Source organism: Phragmites australis, chromosome 8 (genome assembly GCF_958298935.1).
Source record: "Phragmites australis chromosome 8, lpPhrAust1.1, whole genome shotgun sequence".
In the NCBI taxonomy this organism is placed as follows: Eukaryota; Viridiplantae; Streptophyta; class Magnoliopsida; order Poales; family Poaceae; genus Phragmites; species Phragmites australis.
In genome coordinates this window covers 30,737,546-30,749,900 of record NC_084928.1, presented here as the reverse complement: position 1 = coordinate 30,749,900, position 12,355 = coordinate 30,737,546, and the positions used below count along the sequence as shown (strand labels likewise).

The 12,355-nt window shown below is 44.8% G+C and overlaps 1 pseudogene; it reads right to left on the bottom strand.

The window, feature by feature from the left end:
* Positions 1-9,506: 9,506 nt before the first annotated feature.
* Positions 9,507-10,989, bottom strand: LOC133927731 (phospholipase D delta-like; annotated as a pseudogene).
* Positions 10,990-12,355: the final 1,366 nt, after the last annotated feature.

Genomic DNA, 12,355 nt, shown 5'->3' with positions numbered 1-12,355 from the left:
CTCTAAACGAATTAAGAATGCATTGCAAAAATAATCAAATGATGGAAAGGTGTGGATATCATGAATGCTTGAAAATTAATAGAGCACCATGTTTTAAAAATATTTGTAAAAGACCACCAAATGATTAGAGTTCTGAAGTTTGAAACCCCAGATAAGGTAACCTAAGAACATACAACCTTGAAGGGCTACCCGTCAGACCGATATGGAGGTGGTGGTCTGAACGTCGGCCTGTAGAAGGTTTTGGCACCTAGCGATGAGACCGATGGTATGTCAGCGGTCAGACCGCTGTCTAGCAGTCAGACCGGCCCTAGTGGTGGTCAGATCGCGAGACCCTGCCGGCGCCACTTTGTGAGGCCACCGACGAAGGATCGAGCGAAACCTTCAACCACAAAGGGTACCAAAATGCTCTATGGGATTAGTGGAGTGCTTCTAAAGTGATTTGGACAATATTTAATGAGCTAAACTCAAAATACCCCATGGACAAGCCATAGGCTAGGGTTAAGATTTGGTCTGAAGGAATGGGGATTGATTAGAGCTTGGGAACGATGGAAAAATGGCAGGGACCCCTCACCTTAATGTAGGAAAGCTTTCTATTAGATGGGATCACTCTGGGGAAGCTCTAATTTAGAGATCGGGCTCTGGGGTGGTGTAGGGCTTGAGGTGGATGAACTCGTGTGAAAACTTCATCGACGATGAGGGTGAAGGGGATGAGCTTGATGAAGTCCCCTTTGTCGATCTCCATTCATTGTGGATGTTGAGGTGGTCTCTCCCTCTCTCTTGGTGTGGGTGAAGGAGTGAGTGAGAATGAGAGTGTCGGAGGATTAACTCCTGTCGCAGGGATCCCGAGAGACCCCTTTTTAGAGATTCGACCGGGGGGATGATCCTGAATAAGTTCGTCGGAGAAATAAATGGAAGTGAAAGTAAATGCGACGGCCGGTGGTGGGGGATGATCGACCTAGTGCAAAGGGAAGTAAATGCACCGGAGTTTAGACAGGTTCGGGCCGCGCAGGGGCATAATACCCTACTCCTGTGTGGATGTAATAACTATCCTGAGGAAATCTCTCAAGGATGTTGCTGGTTACAAGAATATTGTGTCTAACTAAGAGCTTGAGGCTCCTTGTTCTTGGGCAGGGACTACGGTTTGATTCTCGGTGCTTCTGTGCTTGATGCTTGCGGGGTTGTTCTCTCTTTGTCTATCTTCGGTCCCTCCTCCTCTTGTCTCTTCTGTGTGCCGACCCTTTTATGCACTCGCCGGCTGCGACATGCCCCGAACGGGAAGGAGGGGGCAGAATTTCCAAGACGCCATGACTGAGAAAGGCGTCATCATTTCCTCTGGGAGAAGTGACTGGGGGGTGGAAAACGTGGCGCACGCCCGGTCACCTATCACCATAAACGCCCTGGCAACGGACGCCGTAGAGGGGGCCCACCGGGCAGCCACAGAGCAACCCGGCGTGCCCGCCCTGTCTTGTTCCTCTGCCACAGCAGGGTGGCAGACGGAACGCCTTGATCCTGGCGATGTTATCCCAAGACACACCGAATGATACGGGACGGGACCCGTGCAATTAATGGCCCCACGCCTCTCTGCCAAAGCATGGCAGGGACTGACACTGCGGCGGGAGCAGTTGGGGATGTCAGGCCGCGCACGCTCATTAAATGCGGCCTCGGACCTTTGACTGGTTGACACCTCATCGACGGGCCCCTCGGGGGCCCTTCTGGGTCGTCGGGGCACCGAGTGCTCGGGGGTACTGTTCACCTCCCCGAGCACTCTCTCCCGAGAATGCCTACCCTTGCCCTCGGGGTACCGGGCGCTCGGGGGCACTGTTTACCTCCCCGAGCACTCTCTCCCGAGCACTCTCGCACGAACCTTTGGGGAACCGAGTGCTCGGGGGCTGCCACGTGCAACCCCGAGCACTCTCTCCCGAGCACTTTTGCACAGATCTTTCGGGGAACCGAGAGCCCGGGGGCTGCCACGTGCAGCCCCGAGCACTCTCTCCCGAGCACTTTCACACTGACCCTCGGGGAATCGGGCGCTCGGGGGCTGCCGCACGCAGCCCCCCGAGCACTCTCTCCCGGAACTTAGCTCTTCTGATCATCGAGGGACTAGGGTACTCGGGGGTGACCGGGCACCTCCCCGAGCACTTTCTTCCCGGTACTTGGACTCTGCGGGTCATCGGGGAACTGGGGTGCTCGGGGACCAGAGACTGTGGCCCCGAGCACCTTCTCCCGGAACTTAGATTTTTCTCATCCCGCGGGAGGGACCTCGCGGGATGGTGACACGTGGCGGACGGCTGGCCTGGCCTCGGGACTCAGGGACCCCCGGTTCCTGATACACCGACAGAGAGTGTAGAAGAGAGTGAGTGTGAGAGAGTTGGCCGATTTCCTTAAGTAGAGCCTCTGCGCTATGGCGGTCAGACTGTGGCAAGCCCACGTGGCTGCCCCCTGGCGGTCAGACCATGGGGATTCCAGTTAGACCGCAAGAGTGATCTTGTGCTGAAAATTTGATTCTATTCCCATTTTCTATTCTTCTTCATCTCCAAGACATTTAGGGTTTTTCTAAAGGTATCTAAACTACCTCCAAGTACTTTTGCATAAACATAATATCATAATGCTTATGAATGCTTAATCATGTGGTTAGCATTTTGGGATGTGACACATATGGACCATTATTCTTTATCAATTAATGATGTGTAGAATTCAATAAGAATTTCAACTTGTCAGAAAGGATTAGGCATTAGATTTGGTCTACAACATGCATTTATTAATCTGTTAGATATGTTTGAATGATGAAAGTTCTTGCAAAGATGGGAATATCCACCCTTGCATCCTACAAAGGTGCTCAAATGTTTGAAGCTCTTGGTCTTTCTTCCAAAGTGATTGACAAGTATTTCAAAGGTACACCTACCAGAATTAAAGGTGCAACATTTGAAATGCTTGCGCGATGCTCTTCATATTCATGAGTTGGCTTTCCCATCAAGAACCCTTCCACCTGGCAGTGCAGATGCAAAGGCCCTTCTCAACCCAGGGGACTTCCACTAGAGGAAAAATGGTGAAGTCCACCTCAACGATCCACTTGTAATGGGAAAATCACAAGAAACAGCTTGAGTCAACAGCCGGGCAGCATACAAAGAATTCTAGGCGAATTCAGGAGCTCAACAAGATCTGCAATCTAGGTGGTATGCTGAGATTTAAAGATATCAGTGATAAAATTTCTTTGGATGAGGTTGAACCAGGAAGTGAGATAATGAAACGCTTTTGTACTGGAGCGATGAGTTATGGGTCTATTTCATTAGAAGCACACACCGCACTTGCTATGGCCATGAATAAACTTTGAGGAAAATCTAATATAGGTATGTTGTGATCCATATGCGGCATTTTTCTGTATCATTTTGATGGAGTCATGTAATTTTTTTTTGGTATTTAGGCTCGAAGAAAAACCCTATCAAACATTGAACTGTATTCTAATTTTTGTTAGAGTGGTATGCTACCATTCTTTTTTCCTTGGAACAATGAATGGCATGCGGTCTATTGTTCACTATTTGAGCCTATTCTCTACACTCAACATTCAGACACAATCATGCCTAAAACTTTACTTAAGTTGTTATATTATTTGTTGCCTATCTGCTTCGTCTAGATAACTTATACCATACTTTCCGGTAACCTTTTCATCTTCCCATTGATGTCAAATGCTAGCTTCCAAACCAATTTGCATCATGTACAAAATGAAATAACTTGGTGTGAAATTTGAGAAATTTTGTGTAAGATTTGAGAACTGTCGCAACGTATGGGCACATTACTATAAGAATAGAAAGCGAAACAAAGCCAAATAAGAACATAAATGCAACAAAGTATGTGCTTTATTCGTCCTCTTTTACCACATCATGTCTTTGTTTTTCTTTGTAAAACCTTTTCAAATTACATATTTAAGTACCAATTTATTTGTGTTCAAAGAGACTGCTATCCTCACAAACTCAAACATGGTCCAAATTTTTAGGTAAAGTGTATGCAAAGACATGTTTTTTTTTAACTATGGTCTCCTTCTGTTCATCCACATTGATATGCCATTTAACACAACAATTTGGTGTGTTTAATTTTTGAGATTTTACTTTAACCATGATTGAGAGAACATTACTCTATTTGAATTTGTAGCATGTTTCAACCTTTTTTTTTTTTACACATAATACATTTTCAAATTGTGGCTTGTTGGAACCATTAGTTGAAGATATGAAACATGTTTGAATTTTTATGTGCAAAATTGAAGTGAAGCTTGATGACATGATAAGACATTGAGGAAATATGCAAATGTTGAATTTTTGAATGTGCATCTTCAGTTTGTAATAAACATCAGAAAGAGAGATGCCCATAAGAACATATTGTGTTCAAATTGTTCATATTTGTTGGAGTTTTAGAATGTGCGACAAGCGATGTATGGCATTTTGATGGAGATGCTATGATTATTTTATCTTTTTGTGTTTGTGAAGTTCATGTTCTTGTACAAAAGGAGGAATGCCAGATCTGATGTGCACATGTAAAACTTGTGATTGAAATTTGTAATTTTCTTTACAGAGCATGTGTTTCATAATACCATTTTATGAACTTCATGTCATTTTCAAAGGAGTTAGAACATGTGATTAAATATTTTTGCACTTTGTACCTACTGTGTGCATACTTCAAAAGATCTGAAAGTTTGTATCATGTTTGAACTTTTCTGAAAGAACAAAGATATGAAGTGTGAAAATGAGTAAGATAACATGAAGGCATGATTCATGTTTGCCTTATAATTCTGTTCATTTTTTGAAGAACAAAGATATGTCTGTACATTTAAAACTTAAGAAACTAACTATTGTCCCTAACAATTTATTTCGTTAACATCGTGCGGAAAATAAAATAGATAATATTGAACATAGATTTAAAAACCATTGCTATGAACAAGCACTTAACTAGTTTTTATAAATTTTCAAAATGGTTGTAATTTTTAAATAAAAAATATCTCTGCTATATGAAATACGAGTTGGTTCTTGGGTCACCTTTTTCCCTACTCTCCTCCCAAATAATTAAAAACTCTAAAATTCAAATAATTTACACACTTTTACCATCCACTCTCGTCTTCTAGTCACCTCACCTTATTCCGGCTATGGATATGAGAATCATTTTACTAATAAAAATAATTAAAAAAATAGGAGGGAAATTAGCAGATAATCTCTTCCTCCTTTTTTGATCCCATCTGAAATCAAACTACGACATTGCTTCTGACGTATTTGTTCGACAATGCTCCCATAGTGCATCTACATCCCCATACCTTGAGTTTGTGCTTGATGTTATGTCCAAAGTTTATGTTTTCGTTGCAACACAGGAACACTTCACTAGTCTCTATTTTGTAAAATACGAGTTGATTCCCGCATCACATCTTTCCCCACTCTCCTCCCATCTAATCAAAAACCCTAAAGTTTAAATAATTTACCCATTTTATCATTCACCCTTATCCTCCAGCCTCCATGCCTCACTATAGGCTATGGATATAGATCCATGTTACTAATGAAAATAAATGAAGAAATTAGAAGGGAAGTTAGCGGATAATCTCCTTCTTTTTCGGATCCCATCTAAAATCAAACTATGGCATCACTCTTGACCTATTTGTTCGGCAATGCTCTCATGACGCATCAACATCTTCATATCTTGAGTTTATGCTTGACCACGTCCAATGTTTATATTTTCATTACAACGTATGAGCACTTAGCTAGTACTAGTAAGTGCGCACATGTAATGCACGTGTAATTAATAATATTGCGATAAGAGCATGCACATGACATCAGTAACATGGCAATGGAAGTTGAAATTTTAAGCAAACTACAATATAGATGTTCATAGTCACCTATTATATTATTTAAGCAAACTACAGTGTAGAAGTTTACGATCACCTATTATAATTGTATATAACTGAAGTCAAATAATTTATATGATTATGCATTTTTTTAAGCTAACAAATGCTTAGATGGTTTTAAAATATGTAAAGGAGAAAAATAAGCGATACAGTAGTTATGAGCAAAAATAATAGTACAACTCTCATTCAGAACCATCTAATCATTGATGCTTTTAACAAATTCTCGTAAAACTTTTCTTTAAATTCATTTACATTATATTTTATTAGGTCAATCAATAACTTCTTTCTTAGTTCGTCCACATTATTTAAGGGCATTATATATCATTGTAATTATAAAAAAAAATACATAACCAGATGGCCAATTACGTAATATAAACCATAATACTGTTGAGACCACTCACAATGCAAATTGGTAGTTGTAGTTATTGACTGTTCCATGCACGCATGAAGTTAATAACAAAAAAAACATGCCATGAACCTGCAAAAGAACAAATTGTTACTTCCTCCGGTTTCATATTATATGTCATTTTAGACAGGATTTAGGATACTAAGATGGCTTAAATTTCTTTACCATTTTACCCATCATAACTCAAGTACTTGAGAGTTATTTAATACAACAACAAAGATTGAATGAAGTTAATGGTGCATGCAAGACTAGAGTAATTGTAAGGGTAAAATAGACTAGATGACCCCTAAAATCCTTAAACGATAGCTTTTCAAGCACCCCACCCAAAACTCTTCAACAACATCTAATATGAAACTGGAGGGAGTACATCTACATAGATAATCTAATTTATTGAACCGATGTTCTAAGGAGTTCACCAATCTTTCGTCTTTAGAACATAAATTGGTACTATGCGATGCTAATCACATATATCATCAATCCACAAGGGGTTTACTACTTCCAAAGATAGATTTAGTTTGTTAGAAATTTTGAGAGTTTTCAACAGATAGTGAACCATGGGTTCATTTCCTTTAAACCAATCCGGTATAGGCAGTTGGTCCAATGCCGATACACTTCTAGTCACCATGTCAAATGCAAAGAGCATGAAATGCTCGAGGGAACATATTAGTAGTAGAATCTGCAATCAATGGTCGCTATTGTTAGGAAAAATAAACCATGACACAAACGAACAATGAAACAAAATATACCAACTTGCACTGTGATATGTTGTACTCCATCCTAGGCCACTATCAAATATTTTTACCAACAATTGAACATAAAGCTTCCTTCTACGCGACAGCTCTCATCCAAAGTCACACACCAACTACGATAATAAAAGAGCTAGTAAGATTTTGTACAAACAGAGTGATTCCATGAACATATTATATAGTACCTAAAACTAAAGGTCCATGTAGTGATCTTGGGTGTCCCTTAACAAGTTGAGCTTGTTGCTCAAGTCTCGGCACTACTACAAAAGGGCACATCAGTGCCGGTTGAAAAACAACTTTAGTGCCGATTTTTCAACGGGTACTCTTTACTCGGCACTGATACTTAACTAGTATCAGTGTCGGTTGTGCACCCGACATAGCTTGCCGGCTCGGATGCCGCTCCCCCGCTGCCACCACTGTCGTCGTCAGTCCATAGACCACGCGCATGACCCCTCCTCCTCCAGTCGACTCCTCGTCCTCCCGATCGGCTGAGCTCGTCAGTCGCAGATGACTCTTGGTCGGTCCACCCATCATCGGGAGCAGCTGGCCTCCCGTGCCGCCCAATCTCGATCTGCCTTGGAGCAGCATCCTGCTCAGCTTCACTTTCATGCACGCCCTCCGCCCTGCACACGCCAGCTTCTCTCCACGGGAAGAAAAAGAATCTCTGTGCACTCGCTTAGCAGCTACCACGTCCCGGCTCGACGGCATCTACAGGGCCAAATCCACCTCCGCCCTAGGCTTTCGCAGCTGATCTGGCGCTGCCGCATCCTGGCCTGGCTGGATTCTCCTACGGCCTCCGCCCCATGCTCTCCTGCACTGTCTCCTGTGCCTAGCCGCGCCCGACCGAGCTCCCTATGGCCGGTTCCGCCCATCCGTTGGTCAACTCCATCTGCGCCATGCCAGCTCCAGAGGGACCGGTGGAGGTAGGACCGTAGGAGACCGAGCGATGGATAGAGAGAGGAGACATAGAGGAGAGAGATCGGATGAGAGAGAGACTGTGGAGGCACGAGAGGATAAGATCGACTCGATCTGAACGAGGGAGTTAGTTGACGAAAAATATCGAGCCGACGGATGTGAGGCGGCGAGACTAAAATCGATCGAATATAAATTTTAGGTTCGATCACTTTATCAGTGCCGGTTCATATTAAGAACCGTCATTGATAGTATCAGTGTCGGTTCTTAATACGAATCGGCACTGATACTAGTTATCAGTGTCATTTTTTATCTGGATGGACAAGTGGATGTTTGGTTTTACTATGAATCGACACTGATACCTTATCAGTGCCAGTTTTGGCCGAACCGATACTGATGAAGCAACACTTATGACTAGTCCTGTAGTAGTGCGATATTCTTCCCTATAGAACAATATACTGCATTAGGTGCAGCAACAAATAAGAATAGTCTATATAAACAAATAATATTATATGGAATTAGATTGATGTACTTCAAAGTCTCGGCATGGTCTATAGACATGATAAATTTGCAAAGCTCGCCTACTAACTCAGATGCATTTGTCGGTATAATAGTAGTAGGAAGAACACACAGTAACAATTGATCTTTAGTTTGATGTGATGACTTTTACAATTTGCCACACTTGGCAGGACTATCTACAATCGTATCATCATCTGAACTTTTCTTCTTCTTCTTCGTCATGTTCGGAATCTAAACGTTCTTTCCTCGTGTTTAATTCCGAGTTCAACAAATTTGCTTCTAATTTTTATCTAAAATTCGTCATTTTATCTTACAAAATTGTAATAAAAATTAATCCTTTATTTGATCGTCTGGATTTGCCACAACCAGTAAATTATATAGGAACATAAATAGATCGAATCAATAATGATGCGAAAGAAGCATCAAAAGATATGACACTGCTCGTCTTTCCAAACCAGTACCAATTGACCAATCAACAATGATGTGAAAGAAGCAACAAAAGATTCATCACTGCTCGTTTTTCCAAACCAGCACCAAATGAACAAGGGTGTCATTGGTTGCCGTATGAAAATAACCTAGTCCGATACATGCGTATAATCTCAGGAAGAAGCGTGTTTGGTTACCTGCATGCACTGTTCCAGTCTGATCCGACATATGCAAATGTACACCTGCAGTCTGACTCGAAAGGGAAGCTCGATTTGAGCTTCTCTCTGTAGCTTACTTAGTAGATGCAGGTTCCTACATCTGCACATACAAGAAGACATATTTATTTGTATCATAAAATCATCTTCATACGAGTAACCAATCATAATCTTAACTCTTGTATCCACTCATGCGGCCTCAGATTCAATGAATCAAACAGAAACTCAGCTTAGCCTGTCCAAATAGATACAACAAACTAAACACTCTTCTTTTCAATAAATATGACTCCACACAATCTGTATATATAATCTATACAGGCAAAACCCATAAAAATAACCAATCACACTCTTAAGTGTTTCCCATGTTCTGCTCCAGGAGCAAACACTCTGTAGTCTGCACATGGCTATGCCAGGTAATCCAGCAGATTGTTGGTGGATCCGACAACCTTCCCGCCAAAGTCAGGGAATGTCTCGTGCCCCGGCAACGCCCTAACCCCGCCATTGGCGCCGATGTGCACCGGGTACCTCATGAGGTGGCCCTGCAGCGCGCCCGCCCGACCGTCGTCGGTCATGTACAGTGTACCTCATCCAATTCTACCGCGTGATCCGATTCACCAGCCTGACACACTTCGGTGACTCTGGCCGCTCTAGCTCTGGCCACTGCCAGATGACCTTGCCTAAGTGCTCCTCCCACAAAGACATCCTGTACCCGTACACCTTGCCGTGGGGGCGGGTGCTCGTGTGGTGCAGCTGGTAGGCGCCAACGGCGATCTCGGTGTCGCGCAACCCGGCCAGCAAGCGCTGGTTGATGTCGGCGTAGCTGACGATGACGTACTCGTCGTCCATGATCATGCACTTGGAGTGCATGTAGATCATGAACCGTCGGTACCTTCCGCGCCGGCGCCTTAGTAATTAGTTCATGCGTTAAGTAATCAATACACACATGAATTAGTGAAGTAGAAACAATGATTAAGGGATGGATTACCGTTGGCTCTTGCTATAGGTGTGATCAGGCAGCCATTCGTAGTGACCATTGCCGGCCACCTCATCCTCCCGGTTGCCGAGGCAGTAGAAGTTGAGTAATCCTGCGGGTGCATGTCCTTGAGCCCCCATCCTCTCAATCTACCTCGCGACCACCCTGTACATCATCTCCATCGTCTACCTCTGCAGAAGAGGATCTCTTGGGCAGGGCCGGCGGTGGGGTTTCCCTCGGGCCACATGGGTATGACGACGTACACTACGAACATCTCGCTGGCTCTGATCTTGCTGGCCACCTTGAGCGCGATCACCATGGGCACCATGCCTTTAGAATGGCCATGCATACGACGAGCCGATGAAGTACTGGTTCTCGATGTAGACAAACCACTCCGTGGACCGGATGGCCCTGATGTACACCGCGTGGATGCTCTGATCCACTGCCAGGTTCTTGTCGCACAACAGCTACCTCTGCCTCTGCATGCATTCAGTGCACGATCGAGCGATCGATGACTATTGGTAGGTGCATGTATGCATTTGATCAGCCATGCAAATTAGGCAAATGATCTGGGATGGAGGAGCAAATTAAACAAGACCGGACATCTCTTGTGTCTCCCAAGGATGTGGAAATCCCTTCACCGATCTAGAGTACACCGACTGGAATACCTGAGCGTGCCAGCACTCGGGGTCGTCCTCCGGCATGACATGCATGCAGGTCGTGGTGCTCATCATCGTCGCCTGCTTTGGAGGGGCCGAGGATCCAGGAGATTCTCTCGAGCTTGAGCAAGGCATAGTCCTTCCAGCGCGACGCCTTGCCGAACTTCTCCCGCGGCTTGGTGGCCTTCCTCCACAGCTGCTCGAAGTTCCTCAGCACACGTCGTACGCTGCCGACCCGTCCAACCGACAGTTCATGTCAGCCACAGCTGCCGGAGGCCCCTCGCGTCCCCTTATAGATTGCAATTCGTTGCTGTCTTACACACTGATCTGATCAGCATGGATGCATGATCTTAATTAATCGATTACACCAAATGTGGGATTGTAGATGTCTCCATCGACAGTTCATCTTCGTCTCCTCGTTGTGCGTTTGCATCACGCCTTTCTGCAACGCATGCACCCGAACATCCTGATTGGAACACAAGAATTTGAAATATATGTATCATCAGTGGTATGTACTTACCGTCCTTAGGAAGAAGTTGTCGTGTGATGTCTTGTCGTCCCAGACGACGAGGCAGACCCGGACGCCTTCCTGGGACTTCTGTATTTGAGCAGCTGGCCCAGGTTCATGTCTTCCACCGCCACGCCGCTCAATGCCTTCACCTCCGCCGCCCTCTCCACCATGTCTGGCTACAGTGCCTCCCATAGCAGCCTCACCTGGGTGTACACCGACCACCCCACCATGTGCTACGAGCCCAGCATAGCTAGACACGTGTCCTCCCAGCACCGCCCTGGATCGAACACCCCGGGCATGCCCTCCTCCTCGCCAGTCGCCACGTGTGCGTCCTGTTACGGTCGTCATCCTATGAGATTTGAGAGAGAGCTAAGATTTGTTTCGAGAGTGTTGATGATAGAGTTTGTAACATGTTTGAGAAGGATTCGATTAGGTACGTGAGCTGTGTCAAATTGTTAGAGATAGGATGTATCTTCTCTCTATTCGTTCGAATCCTTCTCGGCTCAACCTGTAAAGCCACACGAGGGGTTGTTCCTCGTCCATATTAATAGGCAAACGTGGCCCTCCAGGGTTCATACGCTTCAATACTTTTATGGCATCAGGGCCAGCTTCCTCCAATTTGTCGACATCCAATCTTCAATTCATGTCAAGCCCTCCCGTTCCGAGCTCTTCTGCACCGGCGACAACACCTGCCATGCCATGTATTTCTTTCGGCCTACTGGGGGCCGAAAAGCTTACCAGAGACAACTATCTGTTCTAGCACGTGTAGGTCTTGTCGGTGATTCATGGGGCCCAGAGATGGCCAAATGGGCGACCTGGCCCGGCACGGCACGGGCTTATTGAGGCATGACCCGTTTAGGCACGGCCCGTTAGCTAAACGGGCCGTGCCATGTCGGCCCACGTGCTGCGATTCCAGCCCAGGCATGGTCCATTTAAGACCGGGCCGTGCCATGCCGGCCCGCGGTACGGTAGGCACGATGACTTTTTTTGGTTCGTCTGCCCGTCAGCTCGTGAAAAATTGGAAAAAATCACAAAAACTTGCTTTCACTCGGAATCGAACACCCGACCTTCTACTTGAGACTCAAATACATTACCATTGCACCACATATC